The following is a 22,379-nucleotide window of genomic DNA, read 5'->3' on the forward strand; positions in this document are numbered from 1 at the left end:
AGATATATGTTATGATACAGTGTCAGTGAAATTAATCCTGATCAATTTTAAAGTTCACATTTTTATTTGATGACTTTCAAGGGAATCACTAAACCTGAGATTGACTTGGTCTCTTCTTTTGTTGGTTAAATATTGTTGTTTGAAGGCAGTGGAGCCAGAGTGAAGAAAAGGGCCCTTCATGTGCTCTTAACTCTGTTCCATTTCTGAAGAAAAGCTGCAGCAATCCTTTTGTCTATGCATAAAGTGAGGCTAATTGGTCAAAAAGAACCTAGTGGCTATAATGGGCTTGTAACTTTGGCATCTCACCAAGGTAAGAAGCCTAATTCTATCCACAATGAGAGAATAGTGAGTGGTTTTGAAATCCTTTCAGTTTCTCCAAACATTTTTATTTTTCACAGTAATAAAATTGTTGTCTCTTGTCTGTATGGTGTTTTACAGCTAACATCTTGTCTGATCCTCTCGATTGCTCAGGGAGGTACTTGGGGCAGATATTACCTCCCCCTCTTCTCTGGTGGGAAAACTGGGACTGAGAGAAAGGAAGCCATTTGGCTAAATTCATGCAGCTAATAAATTTAGAGTGAGGATTTCTGATAGGTGGTTACATGTTCTGCATTTGAAAAATAAGAGAAGAATTTGCACCTAAGTAATGAAGAACTTTGAGATTACGTATTGTTTAATAATAAAGATAATTAAAATAAGATTCTGGATTATATTTAGTGCTTCTTTTTTCATGCATGAACATTTAAAACCCTTTATATAATTTTACATATAATTTTCAAGTTTAACAAATGACATAGCCTATAGTTGATTGAGAAAAACAAAGAGTCAAGGAAAGGAATTTTTTCCCCCACAATTGAACCTTGCCAAGATTTCCACACTGCTAATATAAAATACAGTTGTGTATAACCTTTGTACTGTTTATAATGATCATTATCCTTGTATGCATTACTCTTGTATTTCTTATTTTTGTAATGCTATTTTTCTTTGTTATGTATTTATTCACATAAAAGACAAAGACATCTGAATGTTTCCAGAAAAATCTTTACTATTGTATAGAAAAGCATCGTATCCAAAGTATCCAAATATGTATTGTTACTCAACATTGCAAAAGTACAGTTAAGTACATTTTTAAAAATTCCTGGTTTGCATTTTAAACTTTGTCTCATGCTAGGCATAAATAAATATTGAAGAATATGATCATCATGTAATTAAACAGAAATTTGAAGATAATATCAATTTGGTGGTGACCAGCATTTGATACTTGCAAAACTCGTACCATTTATAGGGAAAAAAAAAACTAAACTAAACTAAACTAAAAGCACAAATATTTAGATTTCTCTACTTTCAAATTCAAGGAGCTAGATAAATAAATGTTTGTATGGCCACAATCAGAATATGCTAATTATTGAAAACCACTTCACTTCCTCTGCAAATCTCCCTTTCAGCATAACTACCAAAAATCAAATCTTGAGGGAACTTTGGTTAACTTGAAATCATAAAGCTCATTGTTCTTGGAGCAAACCGATTTTATTTTTTGCCTCCTTTTTTTTTTTTTATCGTTAATGTCAAGCAAACATTTATTTCAGGTGCAAAGCCTCAGGATATGTTAGTGAAAACAGTGGCTGGGCTGTGCTAGTGCTTACTGCCCACTAAGTGGGTGGGAAAAGGGTGTTGTGACCCTCTTACCCTTCCCACCAGTCTCCCTAACAGCTTTGGCCTTCGGGTCAGCTCAATTTCCCCTCCACTGAGTGGCCATTACGGTGCCTGCTCCGTGATAAATGCTTTTTGTAAGAGACTGCATTGCCGGCAGCTAGCGCTAGGGAAGTCTGCCACCCGGGCCAGCCAGACAAACTAACATGCTGGCCCGCGATGGGCCCGTTACCTAGCAACGTGCCTGGCCTCACCAAAATGAATAGACCCACAAACAAAAATGAAAAGGAGATAAAACGAGTCAAAGTACAAGGGGCGAGGAGGTTAATATTCCTCAATCGAATAACTTCGTTTCGGAGAATTGCATTTTAACCTTTTTTTTCAAAGCCGAAGGTGGAGACATGTATTGGAAATTAAATTAGGCCACATTTGTATTTTTAAAAAATGTATTCTTTTATGCAGAGTTTGCTTTCCCTCTCTCTCCATAATTTTCTTACTTTCTCTTAAAGCAGAAGGAGAAGCTACATTAGAGTGGAACGCTGGATATATAAATATTTTACTTTTCCTACTTCATCTTGCTGTGTGGCTTTGGGCAGGTAGCTTGGGTTCTCTGTTGCCCATTTTCCCTGTTGCTAAAAGAGGATGGCAGATGTGATTTATTAAACACAATAAGACGGTGAGGTGTAATGTTGTATGCCAGGGAAAGACTCATTTTCCTTAAATTTGAACACAACTAACTCTTATTCTACAACTAATTTAAGATGTTACCTTATAAATTAGAGAAAACTGTGCTCAATTAAATAAATGGCTTTTAGCTTTGAGGTTCAGGTTGGCTCCAAAGTTATTAGGCCATATGTGCAATTTTGAGCATCTATTTTGTACCAGTTACCATACAAAGCCCTTAAAAAATATGCACCAGTGTTTGTTAGGTTAAAACGAATGGATCAGTCCAGATTCATTCAAGAAAATCATTTGACAAAAACTTTTTTTTGTGCCTACCAATCCAAGGATCTCGATACTTCCTACCTACTGCCATAAACAGAAATATAATTGCAGAAATATAAATGCAGTCTTCATAAATCTTTCAAATCCCTCTTTTGTCATCCTCCCAATCACTGGCCTAGTTCAGGCTACCATCTCTCATCCGGATTACTAGTTTAGCTTTCTAACCAATTTCCCTACTTTACACCTTCCGTATAGTACATACTCTGCCAAAATTAGTTGCAAAGTTATCTTGAGTCCTTTCCTTAAAATCCTTGTTTGGTTCCCTATTGCCCAAACTCCTTATCGTGACTCATAAAGCCTTTCACAATCTGTCTCATCTCTGACACCAGGGCATTGTAGTCACAGAATTGCTGTCAGTTCCCTAGATACACCAAGCGCATGAGCTCTTTCCTACCTTGGCATATACTGCTCCTTGTGTTGAGAATGTGCTTCCCTGTCCCATTTCTCCACCCAGAAATCTCCTGGTCCTTCCTTAAGATTTAGGTCCCATGCCTTTCTTCTACTCTCAGGCAGATGCCTCCAATTTGCCTTTCTTAGGTCTCACCTTGTCGATCCCCATCTGTCAAATGGCATTAATAACAGTACCTACTTCTTAGGGCTGTTGTGAGGACTTAAAGGAATTAATAACATAGAAAGTGCTTACAACCAAGAATGGCATGTTGTAAGCACCCAATGAACATTAGCTATTGTTTGTCTTATTATAAAATCTCAAATGTAGTAGTTGTATGATAATCACTGTTCAAATATTTGTCCTACCCGTCAGATGATAAAATTTTCTTGAGGGCAGGAAGCCTGCCTTAGTTAGCTTTGCATCCCCTGTGTTGGCCATTTGCTTGCCATTGTAGTAGGTACTCAATAAAGGTTGTTGCAAGAATGAATGAATGAATGAATGAATGAGTGAATGAATGAAGTGAATCAATGCATAATGTTTCTAGAGCTGCCTTGGTTAATGAGGCATTTTGTTCCCTTTATGGTTTAGTATCCTTTCTTTTTAAAACAAACTTTTCACACCTAGTAAATTTTCCTCGTGAGGCTTTTAGTTTTAGGATACTCACTGAGCTTTCTCTTCTCCCTCTTTTACCTCTATTGGAAAACCATCATAAACTATCTTTTATTACACAGCTGCACTTGGACACTTGAATTCCAGAGTTGCCTGGAAAACCCCTCTAAAGTGATTGTGCTATTTTTTGTTTCATGGCTGTTAGATTTAGCTTCACTGTAGATTGCCTGTAAACTTTACAGGGTTCAATCTTTAAGCAGCACTTGGACTTCTTACATACTTCTCTTTTGTATTATAAGGAACAGAATCAATATTACATGTTAAAATATTTAAAAATATGTTTATTTATCTATCTGCTACAAACACTCATGTTGAGCACAAACCATTATTTTTAAAAGTAGTCACAAATTTGTGGCCTGACCATGAAATAAAATTATAGCAACCTGCAGACTCCATATGACATTGATTGGTGTGTAGTATTAAAAAGAGGGCAGGTGAAGAGAGCAGAACACATGCTCTTCCCAAACAGAGAGAAATCACTTCCCAGTGAACACCCATAGAAGATGAAACTTTTTGGTAAACTTAAAAGCCTGACAAATCTGTTTTTCTTTTTTTTAACCTTAAAGAGAGGCAGACTGGACTCGTGCAAAGAGCATGGACTTTGGAGACAAACTAACCTGGAAACCAGCCTCGTTTTGCTGTTTTAACAAGACAGGTTTCACTAGCCAAGGTGCTTAATCTTTCTGATCATCAATTTCCTTATCTGTAAAATGGGCATCTTTCTGCCGGAACTTCTGTGAGGATTAAATGAGACACCACATATAAAACACAAGGCACAATGAGTGTACAATAGTTACTCAATAATTATTAGCTCCCTCCCCAAATCTCTTTTCTTTTGTTCTTTCTGTTCCCGTCTAACATAACCCCCACCCCCCTCCTCTGACACACCATCCTAACTCTGTCCCTGAGCTTTTCCTTTTCTGTCACCACTATTCTGGCCCCCAGGGACTGGACTCTTCTATAAGTCTCTGGTCCCTAAATAATCCTTTTTCCTTGGTTCCCTTTGAGATGCTCGAGGATATCAAAAAAGACCACAGGACTCTACTGAGGGGTGGAAACATGAAGAGTACAAGAAATATATCAATTACTGGTTTACAAAGCAGGTATATAACTTGGGACTTGAACCCTGGCTGTTTGGCTTCTGACCCTGCACTTTTAACTATGTCTACTCACAAAGACAAAGGATTGTTTGGGGACAACAACTGGGATGACTCTGGAAAGGACACTGGATCAGTCAGGTTGAATTTTTTTTTAAATTAAATTTATTGGGGTGACAATTGTTAGTAAATTTACATAGATTTCAGTTGTACAATTCTGTATTACATCATCTATAAATCCCATTGTGTGTTCATCACCCAGAGTCAGTTCTCCTTCCATCACCATGATCCCCCTTACCCTCATCACCCACCCCCCACCCCCTTACCCTCTGGTAACCACTAAATTACTGTCTGTGTCTATGAGTTTTTCTTTCTCATTTGTTTGTCTTGTTCTTTTGTTGTTTTTGGTTTATATACCTCATAACAATGAAATCATAGGGTTCTCTGCTTTTTCTGTCTCAGTCAGGTTTTGAGAGGGAACCCTCAACCACAGATATTTAGGGAAGCCTTCCATGGGCCTAATTGAGTATTTGCTGATGCAGCCGTGACAAAGGTGGACATGGCCCTCAACTGCGGGGAGCTCATTGTCCACTTAGTGTCACCAACTGCCAGTGTCTTCATCCACAGAATGGGGATAAGAGCCCCACTTCACCTGTAGTGGAGTAAAACAGAATAATGTTAAGAGACTATTGAGCACTTCACTTGTGTGCTGAGGGCTTCCTATACATTGTCTTATTTCACGCTCCCCGTCACTTTGATGTTAGTTTCCACATAAAGAAACTGAGGCCACTTGCTCAGGTCAGCCCAGGGTGGCCTCTGAAGCAGGGCTGTCTGCTGCCAATGCATGTGACACCATGCTAATGAATGAGAAGCAGCTGGAGGAGCTCTGGGCACGGTGCTGCATGAGTCAACAGTGCTCCTCTCTTCTTTCTCTCTTCCCCTCCCTCCTTCCTTTCTTTTGTGCTTTCCTTTTCCTCTTCACTCTTAGGTGCCCAGATAGTGAGAACACAGGAGACAGAGAGAGAGAGAGAGAGAGAGAGAGAGAGAGAGAGAGAGAGAGAGAGAGAGAGAGAGAGAGGAAAAGGGGCAGAAACACAGACACAGTGCACTTGACTTTTCTCCCTAAGGTGGCCCTACAGCCAGTACCTATATTCATTAAGTATCCCTGAAGTCTATTTGGGTTTCCCAAACTTCAGTAATTAAGAAGATCCTGTAATTATATTTGTGAACTTTAAGTGGTTTTAATCTCTCTTCCTTTCTCAGTTTTCACTTTTTAATTTGTTTCCTTGTCCCTGACTCTTTTTTCTCTCATATGCACACGCCCAAGCCCATGATAATAAATGGACTAATACTAATTATTAGGCTGTGATTACATCAAAGGGCTTGGACACGGCTGCTGTTTCCATCACTGACTTGAGCAAGTCTCTAAGGGTTTATAGCTCATCAGCAGCGTCTTGATGGAAATTTGGCCTGGCAATCAGGACCTAATTGTTGTGGATGCTGTACACATGTTGCTCTAGAGAAAAATAACTTCAGAATCACTTGCTCTCTTTTAGTGATTACTGCTGATACATGTCTACTATGTCTGGAATTACCATTTATAGGTAAGTTTGAAAAATGTCTTAGCAGCTTAGAATGACAATGACTTACATGTAGGCTAGATCTTGAAAAGGGAGCTCTTTGTGCCAAGAAATTATCTTTCATTGACCCTAATTGACCATTTCACAAGATTTCTAGGAACTGAATCAGTTACTACAAAAAGAAAGTGCAGACGCTGATGAGCATAAGACTTGGAAACTGAACACGCTGTTATCTATTGTCAGGGACACAGATACCAATATTTAATGAGGATCTCAGTTATATAACCATTATTTAATCCTCATGACAAACCCGAAGGTCATTATTATCAGCTCCATTTCCCAGATGAGAGAAATAAAGCCCAGAAATATTAAGCAACGTGCTTCAGTCCTCTTGGCAAGGAGGTGGGATTCACCTGTGTAGCTGTGTGACTCCAAAGCCATTGCTATTCCACTGTAGTATATCTAGAGGGTAAAAAGTTACAACAGTTGGTCTAGCTAAGCCATTGGCATTGGGGCATGTGGGAGGGTGTGGTGAGTGATAATAAAATTGCTGCAGGCAGTGAGGAGGGAAATTAGGAGCGGATGTCCCAGGTAAAGAGGTGAAGAACACTGGGAAGCCTTAGTTGTCCCCTCAGGGGAATGGGAGAGGGGGGAGTTCAGTCCAAGGTGGTCGGAAAGTCTGAGAGGAGCAAGGCTGGGTGTCAGGGTCCTCAGGACGGGATGGAAATGTGCTCTGCACATCAAGCTATCTTTAAGAGATAGCTAGTGGGGGGCCTCGTTACCAAGAAGGTTGGCATCGGCTAGGGAGAATTCAAAGAAATAGAAAACCCATGATTCCCGCCCTTAAGGAATTCAGTGTGATTGGACGAAAGTCTGTGTGCCCTTATCCTGTAAAAATTTACAATGTAAGGCCACGTGGGAGAAGTGTGAAAAGAGTGGAAAGAAGTGAAAACGGTGTGTTAACTCCCTCCCTGCCACCTGTTTGTTCCAAGGATAGAGAGCAGCACTTTAACGGTATTAACAGACCCTTCATGACATAAGGAGGTACATGCCTTCCTCTCCTGCTCTCCTTCACCGTCCCTCTCCTCCATATGACAGCAACTGGGACCCACTCTGTCTCTGTTATGCCATCTCTCTCTTCCAGAACATGGCACATGCCAATCCCCGCCTGGAACACTCTTTGCCTGACTATGTCCAGTCCCCAGGTCTTAGCATCGTCCTCATTTCCAGGAAGCCACCTCTACGCCTTACCCTGGCAGCTGGGGTCTTTGTCCGTCATCATTATTTGTGTTCCCGGGTATAATATAAACTCTGTAAGGGCTGGAACCAGGTGTATTTTGTTCACTGTGGTATTCCCACACCTGGCACAGTAACTGGCACAGAGTTGGTGTTCAATACATATTGTTGAATGAATGAATGCATGAATTCTTTGGTCATTCAGTGTCGGTAGTGCTGGGAACTGTTCAAAGAGTTAGATGTTGTGCTAAGAGTTTTACGTGTATTAATTCCTCTAGTCTTCATTGTAATCCACGAGACAGGCACTATTACCTTCCCCATCCTGCACGTGAGGAAATGGAGGCACCCAACCTAGGGAGTCTGGAGCCAGAAACTGTACTCTTATCCACTGCCCTACACTGCCCTAAGGTTAATCTCAGGAAGGAATGCATTGGAACGTGTAGGAATTACTACTGTTTTTTTCCTGGAGTCATATATCTTGCCCATATAGGGTGTACTGAGTAAATCTGTATTGGTTTAGGCCCTGAATGGGGCTGTTCATGTAAATTCTGCTACAAGAAACTCCAATTCAGGGGAAGTCCTGGACTCATATCATCACTGTCACTTCTAAATAGGAAGGGCAATCAGAAGCACTTCCAGAAATATGATGGGGGTTCAAGGAGGCTAGCTGTCCTCTTTCTAGGTCAGATGAAGAGGCCTCATCTGACTGGGAGTGTGTACGTTAACAAACTAGTGGGATGCATTGCTCATAAATATCATTCATAAGTAGCATGTGCTATAATTCACATCCTTTCAGAAAGGAACAACATATTAGCAAGTACTGGTAATTGAGCCCCCAATACCTGCAGGTGAGAAAACACAGATGGAATCACTCTACTAGCAGGAGATTTGGTTACATGTGAACTGGGCGAAGGAGAGATGAGGGGTTAAAACAGCATAGCTCTTCCTAGCAATTCTGTTAATGACCATTGCAGAAACAAACATGGCCTGCAAATGTACTCAGGCTGCCTCCAGACCTAATAGTTCCCGGCTTGCTTAGAACCACGTCAGTAAGGTTTGCCCATGGAGCCCATACTAAATTGTGTTCCTTAATAACATGTGCTGTTTGGCTGTTTTGTTCTCTTGAGTCACCAAAGCCTCCCCAGCAGCCACTGGGTGGCGAGCATTGAGCCAGGCATTGAGCTAGTCCAGTAGATGCTATGGGCGCCCCACCCATACCATTGGCACTCACCTCCACTGGCTAGATGTGGCTCAGAGCAAGCACCTACCTGTAACTCTGCCTGAGGGCTTTTTCAGGTCACAGGAGCACACGACTTGTGAGAAGAGCAAGCCAGAAACGCTGGAGAGCTCATGTCCCTGGGAGCAGCCCTCAACCAATAATAACAGATGGGGAGTTGGTGGATAAATACTCCAGCCCTCTCACCCCTGAGTGAGAGGATCAAAGCTGGGACATGTTCTACACTGTCTCCCAAGCTCTCCAGAGTGACTGATCATTTGCTGGAGAACACACTTCTTGTTAGCTTCTTTCTCTCGGCTATTTCCCCTCCTCACTCCCCACTTGGTGTTCTCTAGGGTCCTCTCCCAAAAAAACTATTTGCACGTTAATGCTTGTCTTAAAGTCCACTTCTGGAGAAACCTCAATAAGACAGCTAGGCCCTGGGCATATAGAGACAATGAAGACGTTCTCTGCCTTCAAGATGTTCCCAGTCTAGAGGCCTAGAAAGACAAACCAAATCAGTGATTACAAAAGTGTGGCAAATGCTGTTGTAAAGGCATACATGTCGGGTTATGGAATACAGAGAAGAATCACAGAAGACTCATGGGAGAGTGTAGGTGGTTACGTGGAGCAGTCAGAGAGAGCTTGCAGGAGGAGGCAAGATGTGTTAACTGCTTACTCCGGTGATAAGTATCGTGCTATAAAATAGTTTACTATTTGCAGAATAAATGATCTGTAAAACAACTCTTGTGTATCGATACAGTTATAGAAACACTGTAAAATGAAAATTTCAATAAGTCAGGTTTTCAGATCCCTAATGGTTTGTATTCTGAGAAAAATACCTCTCTAATGTATGTGCGTTGGTTGCTATCATTCCTGTGCACCTGGGTTCCTGTGTAAACATCTTCCCAGGCACAGTCTGGGCCTGTCGTCAGGATGGACAAACAAGCCACTGACATTTGTGCTCTAGAAGCCCTTTGTACGTGTACCTCTCCTAGTGCATTGTATTTTTTCTTTATATGTTGCTCCCTGACACTCACCACATGTCTTTGGGTGTGCTCCCCATTGTTTTCCTTCACTGCTATCAAAGCAGTTCATTATTGAATACTTTTTCATGCATAGCTTTTAAAGATTTGCCATTAAACTCTAAGTTCCATGAGGGCAGGGAGCTTTCTGTTTTGTTCATCCTGGTATACCTGGTACAACACAGTGCCTGGCATATAATGGATGTCAGAAAATGTGTTGAACGAATGGATTGTTGTAAGATGAAATGACTAAGAGCTCCTTGTAAAGAAAGGCAAGGGCCTTATGATCACTGGTCCGTAATACATGGCCCAGTACTTGGTAAACACCATTAGTTTACAAAATTAATTTTTTAAAAAGTCCAGTTATTAAAGAATATTCTATATTCATGATAGAAAGGGTATTAGAGCAGAATGGTTAGTACTCTAAATTTTTTTTCTTTCTTTGGTTGCCACTTTTCCACAAATAGAAAATCATTTCCATAATTACAAGTAGTCACCACAGAGCTTCTAGGTTAATTACGCTTCCTATTTCTTCGGCTGTCTTGGGCAGATTCCAGAAGTTCTTTCAGTTGCATCATCAGAGCTTCAGAAGATGATTGGGACTAGAATCCAAGTTCATGTGGAATAGAGCAGCCACTGCCAGTATAATTATCCAAATGAGAGCCTGGCCAGACTGCAGAGGGTTAGCCTGTTGATTTCTCACACAAGTCCAGTTTTGACAGGTGGTCAGGTTACTTTCAAAAAGGAAATAATCTTTCTCCAAAGTGAGTTGCTAAATATCCCAAAGAGAAGCCATACAAGAAAGCTAGTTCCCAGAACTTGTGAAAGCAGCATGCCTGCATCCACACCAGCTTTAATTTGGTTCTTCTCTTGGTGGGTCTCCCATTGGAATGGAACCTTTCTGAGAAGATGTTTTTAATCTCCTTTAGGAAGGTCTGTACTGCTGGAGAATCACAAACCTTGGACACAAGCTGGAAGATAGTTTACTTCAACCCCTTGTCTACCAGCTGACCCTTAAGTAAACTCTCCAAGAACAGTCATGGCTTTGGGGTAAGGACTTTTGACACTTGGTTTTAAGCTTATCCTGATGGTGAAAAATAATGATCATACCAACAATAATAATGATTAGTATTTATTGAGCTGTATGTGCATTATCTCATTTAATTTAAAAAGCATCCCCATGAGGTAGGTTTTATTATTATTCACATTTCACAGGTGAGGAAACTGAGGCTGGAAGAGATTAAGTAACTTGTCCAAGACCACATAGCTAGTAAGTGGTGGGGCTGGGATTTAAAACCAGACACTCATTTCCAGGGCCATCTGCTCTTGGGCTCATGAACAGGACATGAAGGAGCAAAACACTCTGGAAGACTAGAAAGCCATCCCCTTACAATCTGAATCTCTTAAGGACATAACATCTTATATGGTGAATGAAGACTGTAACACGGAAAGGGTAGATGAGCAAGTAAACTCGTAACTTCTTACTGCTTGTGAGGAAATCCACTACTGCACCTTATAATCTGATGGTGGACAAATGCAATGCCCAGGCAGAGCAGAAACTGGAAGTCCAGTCTCTTGACCCGTAAGTGTGAATCACACTGAGAGCTGCGTGTGGCAAAACCAATATCCCAGGATGTTCACCAGGATCGGAATGGGGGTAACCTATCAGTCCTATTAGGCTAGATGGTACTGTAATAACAAATAAACCCCAAATCGCAGTGGCTTCAAACAATAAATGTTCATTTCTTACTCATGCAGTCTGTTCTTCATAGGTCTTCTGCTCCTGGTTGTCTCGGGCAGAGAGGTGGGCTGATGGAGCCTCCCACACCTGGAATGTTGGTAGTTGCTCTCTCTGTAAGAGGAGGAAACTTGGCAAATCATTGATTCTTAAAGGTCCCTGCCTCCTGCCTGTAAATGACACCTGTCATTTTTGCTCACAATTCGTTTTTAAAAGCAAAACACATAGACCCGGTTAACTTCGAGCAGTGGGGAATTTGCCTAGAATGGGAAGTAATTGAAATATGGGTAAATAGCATTAATGGTTCCCGCATCAAATCCTTCAATCATACTCAACTATGCTTAACTAAGAACAGATAAAATTGTTCCTGTAATACAATAAATCATGATTGTTTCAAGCAGGGGATCACATAATCTACCAGAATATTTTCTTTGGCCATTTTTTGTCTATTGGTCAGTCTCTCCCACATAGTCCTGAGCTTTTGAGGGCAGTGAGTACTCTTGTCTTTGATTACTTAGTGCCTGGTATAGTGTTAGGAGCATGTGCAGTAGTTAACTTGGGCGGCAATAACAAAATGTCACAGACTGGATGACTAAAACAGCAGAAATAAATTTTCTCACAGTTCTGGAAGCTAGAACTCTAAGATCAAGATGTCAGCTTGGTCAGTTTCTTGTGAGAGCGCTCTTCCTGGTTTGCAGATGGCTGTCTTCTTGCTATGTCCTCACACGGCCTTTCCTTGATGTGTGAGCATGGGGAAAGAGATTGCTTTCTCTTACCTCATTTAACCTTAATTACTACCTTACTCAAAATAGTCACACATGAGTTTAGGGCTTCAACATATGAATTTTTGGGGGACATAATACTCAGTTACTAACAGCATGGTAGGCTTAAATGTTTTTTTGAATGAGTGATGAATGAATGATTCCAATTAACCAATAGTCTTCCTTTTGTGTCCAGCCCCTGAGCACATACCACTTTATTTTATTTTTTAATTAAAATTTATTGGGGGTGACCATGGTCAACAAAACCACATAGGTTTCAAGTGTACCAATTCTGTAATACATCATCTGTATATTGCATTATGTGTTCACCAGCCAGAGTCAGTTCTCCTTCCATCACCATATATTTGACCCCCTTTACCCTCTTCTACTATCTTCTACCCCCTTACCCTCTGGTAACCACTTAACTGTTGTCTGTGTCTATGAGTTTTTGTTTCTTTATTTGCTTATCTTGTTCCCTTGTGGGATTTATATCCCACATATGCGTGAAGTTAATATGGTTCTCGACTTTTTCTGTCTGATTTATTTCAGTTAGCTTAATAATCTCAAGATCCATCCATGTTGTCGCAAATGGCACTATTTCATCTTTTCTTATGGCATACCACTCTTCTTCATCTTCCTCTCCCCATCTTCCTCTCTCTGGCACTCTTCTTGAGTTGTGAAGCCCACTCTCCTTCAAGACCCAACCAGCACACTGCTGCCCTAAGGACACCCTCTCTGATCTACAAGCCCTCCTCTACCTTCCCAAGCCCGAACTAGTTGTTTCCTCTTCTCTTCTTCTGGAACGCTCAATACCTCCCTCAATTAGTGTACTGATCACATGTAATTATGGTTTTTTACACAATAGACCATTTCTCACACGAGTCTGTGAGCCCTGACAGAGTAGAGACTGGTAGCTGTGAGGTGCTTGGCACTGGCCATAGGGCCTAATTCATGTAGGTGCTCAAAATGTGCTGGTTAAATAAATAAATGGATTAAAGGGTCTTCTGGCTTATATTACTTTTAACATGTTAGTCTTCTAGTGTGTGTGTGTGTGTGTGTGTGTGTGTGTGTGTGTGTACACACATACTGGGACTGTCACTAACAGCAGGAGGATTGGAACACCCGTCCTGCTTGTCATTAAAGCACATTCAAATGCGTACAATGGAGGCAGCCAGTCTTGTCTCATCTTTGCTTGATTCCTTCTCAGCTAAGATGCCCATCTGGCACCTGCAGCCTTGATGCCATCTCTGCAGAATCTGAGCAGTCGTCCAAGATGGCAGGGAATACACCTATTCATCACAGTACCCCCAGAGCCCAGCATGAGGCATGGCACATAGTAAGCACTTACTGAAGTTTTGTTGAATGAATGAATTAGTCCACCAAGACCCTAGAAAGATGGGTCACAGAGCATCATTTTAAGAGATTCTAGGACTTCAAAGAGGAAAAGATCATGGCATCATAGAAAACTTGACTTAGAAGAGATTTATGTCACATAATGTAGGCCTGATTCCAAAATGGTGTTATTTCAGAACCTTTGAGAAGATACGACTATTTCTCCTATTCGTGCAGATTCCTGCGAATGGAGAGCCCATGATATTTCAGGCTGCAGTAGCATCACTGTCATGAACACAGGCTTGGCGCTCTGAGGGCCAGGCCTGTGCCTTTTCTCTTTGCATTCCTCATAGAGTAGGCTCACTCTTCTGTCTGTCAAACAAATGCATGTATGGCTGTGGAAATGATGTGGCCTTGCTTTTGTCCACAAGATGCCAGGGACAGAGTAACTCCCTATGGTAGCAGAAACTCAATGAATACTCTGGCAAGGAATGAAATTCTGGGGTTATGTATAAATATAAAGCATGTGTGCAGGAATACCTGTTCTATACTTGGAGGCGGGGCAGCCATCCGTCAGCTTTTCCTATCTGCCTCTGCAAACGCGTCTAATTACCTCGCCTCCACCAGCAGGCCCTTGGCAAGGGCCACGTTGGGTCTGTGTGGTCCTGGCAGCCGCAGTGTAGAGGGTGAACCCAATGGCCTCTTCAGTCTATTTAGCAGGCTCTGAGATGTGTAAGTACATTATCTGCAAGGCTGGTAAAGAGCGCTTGGGGAGGATTTGTGGGTCTGTGGGAAGGACAAAGAAAAATGTTTTCTAATAAATTATTCACCATCTCACAATCCCTTTTGGGCAGATTGTTGCTCCGTTTGCCCCGCGCTGCTCGGCGCCTCTTCCCTCCGCATTCAGACGCGCAGTTTCTCACCTCCAGAGAGCAGCAGAGATCTCGGGCAGGCTGCTGCGGCTAATGGTGGCAATTAATAACTTGTCATAATCCCGAGGATGAAAGGGAAGGCTCCCCATCAGCAGGCGGGTCATGGCGCTGCTCAGAAGCAAATGAGGTGCAGGTGTGGCCTCTGCTAAGCGCTGCGCTCGACACCCGGTGCGCTGCGGTGCCAAGCCCCAGAACCCGCTCCCCGGGCGCCCCCGCCCCCCACACTGTGCACCTCGCTGCAGAGACATCCCCGGAACGTATCAATAAATCAGAGCTCACAGCACAGAACCTTCCAAACACTTAATTGCACTCTGAACACTGTTAACTCTGCCAGGCCCCACTCGCCTGTTTTTTCATCCCCAGGCTTAACTTGGTAAGAATTGTACACCTCAAACTCTCCCCTGCACTCACCTGTGCCTCACCCTTCCCCGGCCCCCCACCCCTACCTTATTATCCTTCAACTCCACCCCGTACAAGCACTGCCCCCTTGAAAAGTGAACGTGGTAAATAAACAGCCAGCCTGCTGAGTCTGATCTTGTCGGCTCTCAGTTCCCCAGTGGAACTGCAGGACGCGAAATCCTCCTGAGGGTTTTGCGAAACCGCAAAACACAGAATCACTTATTTCCCGACAGCTCCAACCCAGTTGCCTTTTCTCTTGTTTCCATTCCTGTGGGTCAGTTCTGCTTGAAATGAACCAAGTTTACAAATCTCTTCTGGTTTGTACACTCCTATTATGCATACGAGGTGATGCATTTGTAACTGTCACACAAGTCAGGGTGCTACAGCACTCTCATCTGACCCTATTCATTTAAATGGGTGCGTCTTGATGACATTGATTCATGTTATAAGTTATATCCATGCATTATAATCTTTATGTGTCACCCTACTCGTTATTTCTACTACAGTGCTGGGGTGGGGGTGGGGGGTGGGCTGGAGATACAGCAAATGATGGTGACGAGGATTTGAGAGTGCTTTGAACAATATGAACTCCAAGCTTCCTAGCTAAGTTTATTCTGTGTCCCCATCGAGAAAGAACACAATTTACATGCAGAACGATCCTGTTTGAGGTGTCTTTCGCTGTAAATATTCTGCTAACTTATTAATAGTTGGAGAATGTGTGCTTCAAATGCATATCGCACCAAACTAAAGGGGTAAGTAAACATGATTATGCATGCATGGAAGTCTTTATCAAGGTGGGGTTAATAATGTTTTAAAGCAGAACTATTTCTCATGAAAATAGCCGCTCTTAATAGCCTCTGTCTCTTTATTGTGCTTCTTCCTGAAACATAAATCACTAATATGTTTTCAGCGGCAAAGTACTCTCTTTTTCCATTGTATTCACAGATTTAGTGGCATTTCAAATAGATAAACACAAGCAACATCTATCAACACTACAAAAAGGGCGCCTTAATCAAAGCTCCAGGTCCCGGGTCTCAGCATCTCCATTTACCTTGAGATAAATCCATTGGTGTGACCACCACTGCACCGGGTGACAAATCACCCCAGCCGGCCGAGCAGTGCACGGGCTTATTGGCCTTCCTTTAAGTGGTCTTACCCTTCAATGAAAAGGATGGGACTTGTCAAGCAGGACCAGATTAAAGTTAGACAAAAAGAAATGATCTGTTATTAGAAAACTCCGATTGAGAATCACAAAACAAGAAAGAAATATGAATAAAAATTTCCAGGGGGAAGACCCTCTGATCCCAACAGAAATTAACTCCCATTATGGGCGTGAGGTAATAGATGGCCTGCAGTTGGAGCTAATGAGGATTTCAGATTAAGGAGGTGTAGGGCTGTGGCCGGGGACGTTAGCAGCTGCTCTGGTCATTCAACTGCAAAGTTCAGGGATGGCGGGGACCTCTGGCTTCCTGGGCTAGGTGGTGGTGTTCCGTTGGGGCACAGAAATTACAAGCTCTTGGAAGTTAGCTCACTAATGATTGCCTGGGTACTTTGCAGAATGTTAACACTGGCAGGTACCTCAGGGGACAGATGGATTTCCCCATGTCTGAGACAAGGGGACACGAAAGGCCAAGTATGACTTGCCCAAAGTCACACAGGTCACACCGCTAATAGTAGGGCTGACGGTAGAACTGAGATGATCTGTTTGCTTCCAATTCCTTGGGACTCTATTATTTGGCCTAATCCTAGAAGACAACCTTGTTCTGCCTCTGGATTTAAGGATCTTGGTTATTTTCCCAGTTAACTGGAAAGATAAGACAAAGGGGCCACATAATTAATGAACCTTCTCAATTGTAGTCTTGTGTTAATGCCTGATGTTTATACCAATAAAAGTAGCTAATGCTTTCAGGTTCTTACTAGAGGCCAGGCACTGTCTATGAATTATCTCATTGAATCCATAGTTAGCTACCACCATCATCATCATCCCCATTTTAGAGACGAAGATACTGAGACTTAAAGAACTTAAGCAATTTGCCCAAGGTTGAATAATAAATGGAGGAATTTGTTTTTAAACTCAGCAGCCTGCCTTGAGAGCTTATGCTTATAACCACTGCACAACACTGCTAGGCAAAAATTTATATTTCTTGTAGGAAATTTTGGGCAAATAAAATTTAGCAAACAAAATACATATGATAAGATATGTACAAAACTAGGTAAAAACATAGCAGCTAAGGAAAAAGTATGAGATCTATTATCTAGGTTCCTGTTATACATAAATAAAATACCTTCTGATTTTTCCCCAGATCTTGGGATTCTCCCCTCAGAAAAAGATGAAAATATCAGGCTACCAATGGCCTGATGGCCAATTCCATGATTTCTTTTTGAAATGTATAGGCTATAAGAAAATATATTGCATAACTAACTATTCATAAAGAAGGTAGACCAGCATAGTAGAGTGTGTTTGGAAGCCGATGGTCCTGGGTTCAAATCTCAACTCTGTCATTTTCTCTCTTTCTCATTTTAGTTTTCTCCTATATGTGAATCTTGATCAAGTTACATAACTTCTCTGTGCCTCAGTTTCCTCATTTGCTAAACAAGCAAATAATTTTCACCTCACAAAGTGGTTATGACAATTAAGTGAGATGATGGATGTCCAGCGCTCAGAGGAGTTCCTGAGGAAGGGTGAACTCTTGGCAGCTGGCTATAGCCCCAATCTGTTGGAGCACTGAGTCACCCTCCGTTTGTTCCCCACGTAGCATCTTAGGAAGGTGCTGACCTCAGAGATGCTGCATGGACCGTGGCCTTGTCCATACCCTGCCCAATGTCCAGTGACTACATAAAAATGCAGCTAAGCTTCTAGATATTGAGCCTCCCCAAAGACATTTGGAAATTGCCACTTTTTTTGCTGCCTTATTTCAGGCCTCATGTCAGGTGGGTATGGGCAAGGATTCTCAACTATGAAAGAAGACCAGATATCTAGATCACTAGAGAGAAAGACATGGTAGATGCCTAGCTAAGGATATAAAAAAGGGAATTTCAATCCCCACATTTGAGAAAGCCAAACTAACATTTGCCCATCCACGGAGTTAACAGGTCCATTGGGTCTAGTGATACAATAGATGCCATAAATATCAACCAAGTCTGTTGCATTTCTCTGGGGCAAAATATGGGAAAACAAGTTTAAAGGTACCAAAGTGGTCATTGCTATATTTGATTTGTAAATATGTGTTGTGATGATAGCATTTATGGGAGGCTGTTTTCTTTAATTACTTACACAAAGAATCAAGCTGGGTAAAGGAATGTTTTATATTCATTCTAACCTCAAGTTTGTTGCTAATAATATCAAGAGATACTATATGCCAATTACTAGTGCCTTCATTCATCAAAACAACTGCAAGTGCGTGTGTATTCTCATTGTTTACCTGTATAACTCAATCTGGTTTAAAAGGAAAAATAAAATAAAATATCTGTATCTATTTCTAATGTCTAAAATGGCCCAACCATGTATTATGTTTCATTTTTTTATTTTTTGAAGGCACTAGAATGTTCAAGGCAACGGTGATAAATAATTACAGGCATGGGTATTGATATATTTTGCATTTGGGTTTGTGTCTGAATACCTACTGCCTTCTTGATAAACATCAATTAATATGCCTTCAAGTACTCCGAATGTAATTTTCTGATTAAACATATACACCCGACTCACCACCAACTCATTAATTTCACATAGATTGAATTTTAGTGTTTGTATGCAATTAAATGTGAGAAGCAGCACATTCAATAATCATTTTGTATTTAATATGAATATATATATATATATATATTTTTGATTTAGTCGATACCAAATCCCTAGGACATAAACGAGGCGGTGGCTGAATTCTGTGGCTTCAAAATTTGCACATTTAATGGGAAACAATTTCAAAGCCTCTGCCAGTCTTTGGAAAGGCTGTTCCATTCTGTTTTTTTCCACAGAGCAAAATCTTTCTGAGAACAATGCTTATTATTGATAGGTGTAAAGCACCTCGGGTGCTTGCCCATTGTGTGTATTGCTGTCACTCTGTCTTCTGAGCAGTGGGGAAGCAGTGATGGATAACATAGAGAATAATACATGATGCTTGATTGAATGCAAAGCTATAATTCAGTCTTGGGGTTCTGCTGACGTCACAATGCGTGAGAACACAGCTCAAATAGGTTTTTAAAAATACCAAGCAATCCTTGTACTCAGGTATGGAGCCAGTGTTTCCAGATACACACATTCTAGTGCTCCTTGAATGGTTTTCAAAGAAGGAAAGCACTGGAAGTACAATCTCCTAGGTCAAGTTCTGCTGTGTCCCCAGGTGGGCAATGAGAGAAACTAGCACCGAGCCTGCTGCTGTCTCCTACTCAGTCCACTCCTTGTTTTGTTTTGTGACGAACGAATAAAAAACTTTCAGATGTGGACAATAGAGCTCTCTCCTCTCAGCTCTTCAGGATGTCGCCCAATCCATGGTTTCCAAAATTTCTCTGGTGAGAAATATTGTCTGAAGCTTGCTTAAAAATGTAGCTTCCCCCCAACCTATACTCCCCCATCCCCCCAAAATTATATATATATATATATATATATATATATATATATATATATATATATATATATATATATATATATATAGCTTCCCAGGACTCTCACCCCTGGAGGTTCAGATTCAGTGGGTTTATGTTGTGGCCTGAGAATATGTATGTTTACCAAGTAGTCCAAGCTGATTCATTAGGAGAATTTGCAAACAGTCTCTTTTGATGTCTTGTCTCAGCATTTCTTCTGCACGTGTAGGCTGCTTAACACAATTTAGGAATCAATCTAGTATTAGTTTATGTGTCCCCAGTTAAATGAGAATATTTTTGCAAAGGATTTAGCACAGGACACATAGTGTGTCTCAATAAAATTTCTCCCTTTCTTCTTTCAGTTGCCTCATCTATCAGAAATTTGTCCACCCAGCCTAGATGTTAACAACTCAAGAGTGAAGACCAGGCTGCGTATTTCCTCTGCAGGCCCTGATATTAGAGTAAGTGTTTGAAAATGATGCATCGATTGAAGCCATCAGAGGTAGGATGAGACCTGCAGGTCCTTTTCTGTTCATGCTTCATGTCAAAGTGGAATGCGTCTAGAGTTATAATACTTGTGAGGGGTAGCAGGGGTGATTCTCTTTTCAGGCTTGGTTTACCCAGGCCAAGCCTCCCATGATCCCTTGAGCCTTCCAAAAACCAATGGTAATAACAATAATGAGGAGAAGAAGGAGGAGGGGGAGGAGGAGGACAAGTGCTTAACATGTGCCAGGCACTTCTCTCAGTGTTTTAAACATAGTTATTCACTGAATTCTCTCAGTATTCTTATAAAACACTTTCTGTTATTATCATTTCCATGTTACAGACGAGGAAGCTAAGGCACAAAGAAGTTCAAAAGTTTGCCTAAGAGCACAGCTATTGAGGAGCAAGGCTAGGATTTAAACCCACCTAATGTGGTTCCACAGACTGTGCCTTTAACCAATCAATGTTCTGTATTGCCTATACTAAGAACATGGTGACTCAGAGTCCTAGAACTCTTACAGCACCTTGGACAGAATCTAATCTAAGCTAATTTTACAAATAAAAAAATCTGAGACCCTAGAGAGGAATTGAGTGACAGAAAGTAACCCCGCCGGGTTCTCTCTCCAACCCCTGATCCTGGCCTGACCCCCCAGTGTGTGATCACATCAGGGTTCGAATGTGTTAGCACTCTTCCAGTCCTTATTCTTCTCCTGGTCCTCCTCCTCCTCCTCCTTATTATTATTATTTTATTTTTGGACTGTCTCTGCTGGAAACTACTCCTGCCTAGTTCAGGCCTCCTCTTATTGAAACCACACATTATTCTAGGTAGTATTCACTGGCAAAAAAATGTAAACATAAATCTGGGCTTGCAAGAGGGAAAGGGACGTCTTGGTGCTAGACACAGAGAAATAGCGGCAAACATGAGTGTGAAACTCCATGCCTAAGCAGGAACCAAAGTGGCCGTGAGTCAATAGGAGGCCTGCATGGAGCCCTTGGAGTAGGGGCTGGAGCTGGTTTTGCTATTACTATGTAGTAGACAATACAGGCCCACATTCCAAAGATATAAAAGTACCCAATGAGAATACTAAGGCTCTCCTCTGCCCTGGAGTCCCAGAGGCAACCGGGATTGTGTACTCTTTGGGATGCAGTTTATGCCAATGCAGTTACATACGTTTATAAATTTTTTGTTGTTTACACAAATGGTGGCATACTATACAGATTATTTTTCTTTGCACAGTGTATCGTTGATCTATATCAGTACCGATAGAACTGCTTAATTCCTTTTATGGTTACTTTACGTATTAAGGAAATTAGCCCTTTGATTGCAATATGTAAGGCAAGAATGTTTCCCCCGTTTATCTGCTTTTTGACTTTGTTTAAGGTAGTTTTTTCGACAACGAATTGTTTTAAAGTTTTGATGAGTTTGAATTTATGAAAGTTTCTTTTTATGGCTTCTGAATTTTATGTCATACTTAGTCCTTTCCATTGCAAGATTATATAAAGACCGATTCTCTCATGTTTCTTCTATAACTTTTATGAATCATTATAAACAATCTTTGATCCATCTGGAATTTATTTTAGTACAAGATGTATATTGGATCAAACTCATTTTTTAAAACCAATTGTCCCAACACTATTTGTTAAATTATGTGGAACCCATGTATGTTACTGTACTAATGATGTACTAAAAAAACTGGGAAAATGGTGACAACTATTGGTTGTTCCTAATTAGGTAAATCTTGAAAGAGAGAAAGAGGGAGGTGGGGCAGGAAATGAGAAAGAGAGAGAGAGAATATGATATTTGGCCAGGAATCCAAATTTACTGGAGGTTTGGAATAAAGACACAGTAAGCTTACAATGGATTGATCCTGATTGACTCTGCTCAGGATGATTTCTCTTCCTCCTTTGACAATCAGATTCTTCATTCTGGAGATGATTATGCTTTTCTGAGAAGAAGACAAAGGGGAAAAAACATTATTTGATAGGTCTGAAGTGGCATAATATTTTATATACTAACTGATTTTTTCCCTTTTTTTCATACATTAAGTGTATTTTTTGTTTTTAGCAATTTCTTTGTTTTCCGTTGTACCATTCTGTCATTCAATTAGACTATAAGGTAAGGTTGGCTGCAGAAGAAAAAACTTTTTAAAATTGTGGTAAAATATACATAACATAAAATTTACCATTTTAACAATTTTTAAGTGTACAGTTTTGTGGCATTACGTACATTCTCATTGTTGTGCAGCCATCACCACCATCCATTTTCAGAACTTTTCCCTTGTCCCCA

This window comes from Rhinolophus hipposideros (genome assembly GCF_964194185.1).
Source record: "Rhinolophus hipposideros genome assembly, chromosome: 8".
NCBI classification, from domain to species: domain Eukaryota; kingdom Metazoa; phylum Chordata; class Mammalia; order Chiroptera; family Rhinolophidae; genus Rhinolophus; species Rhinolophus hipposideros.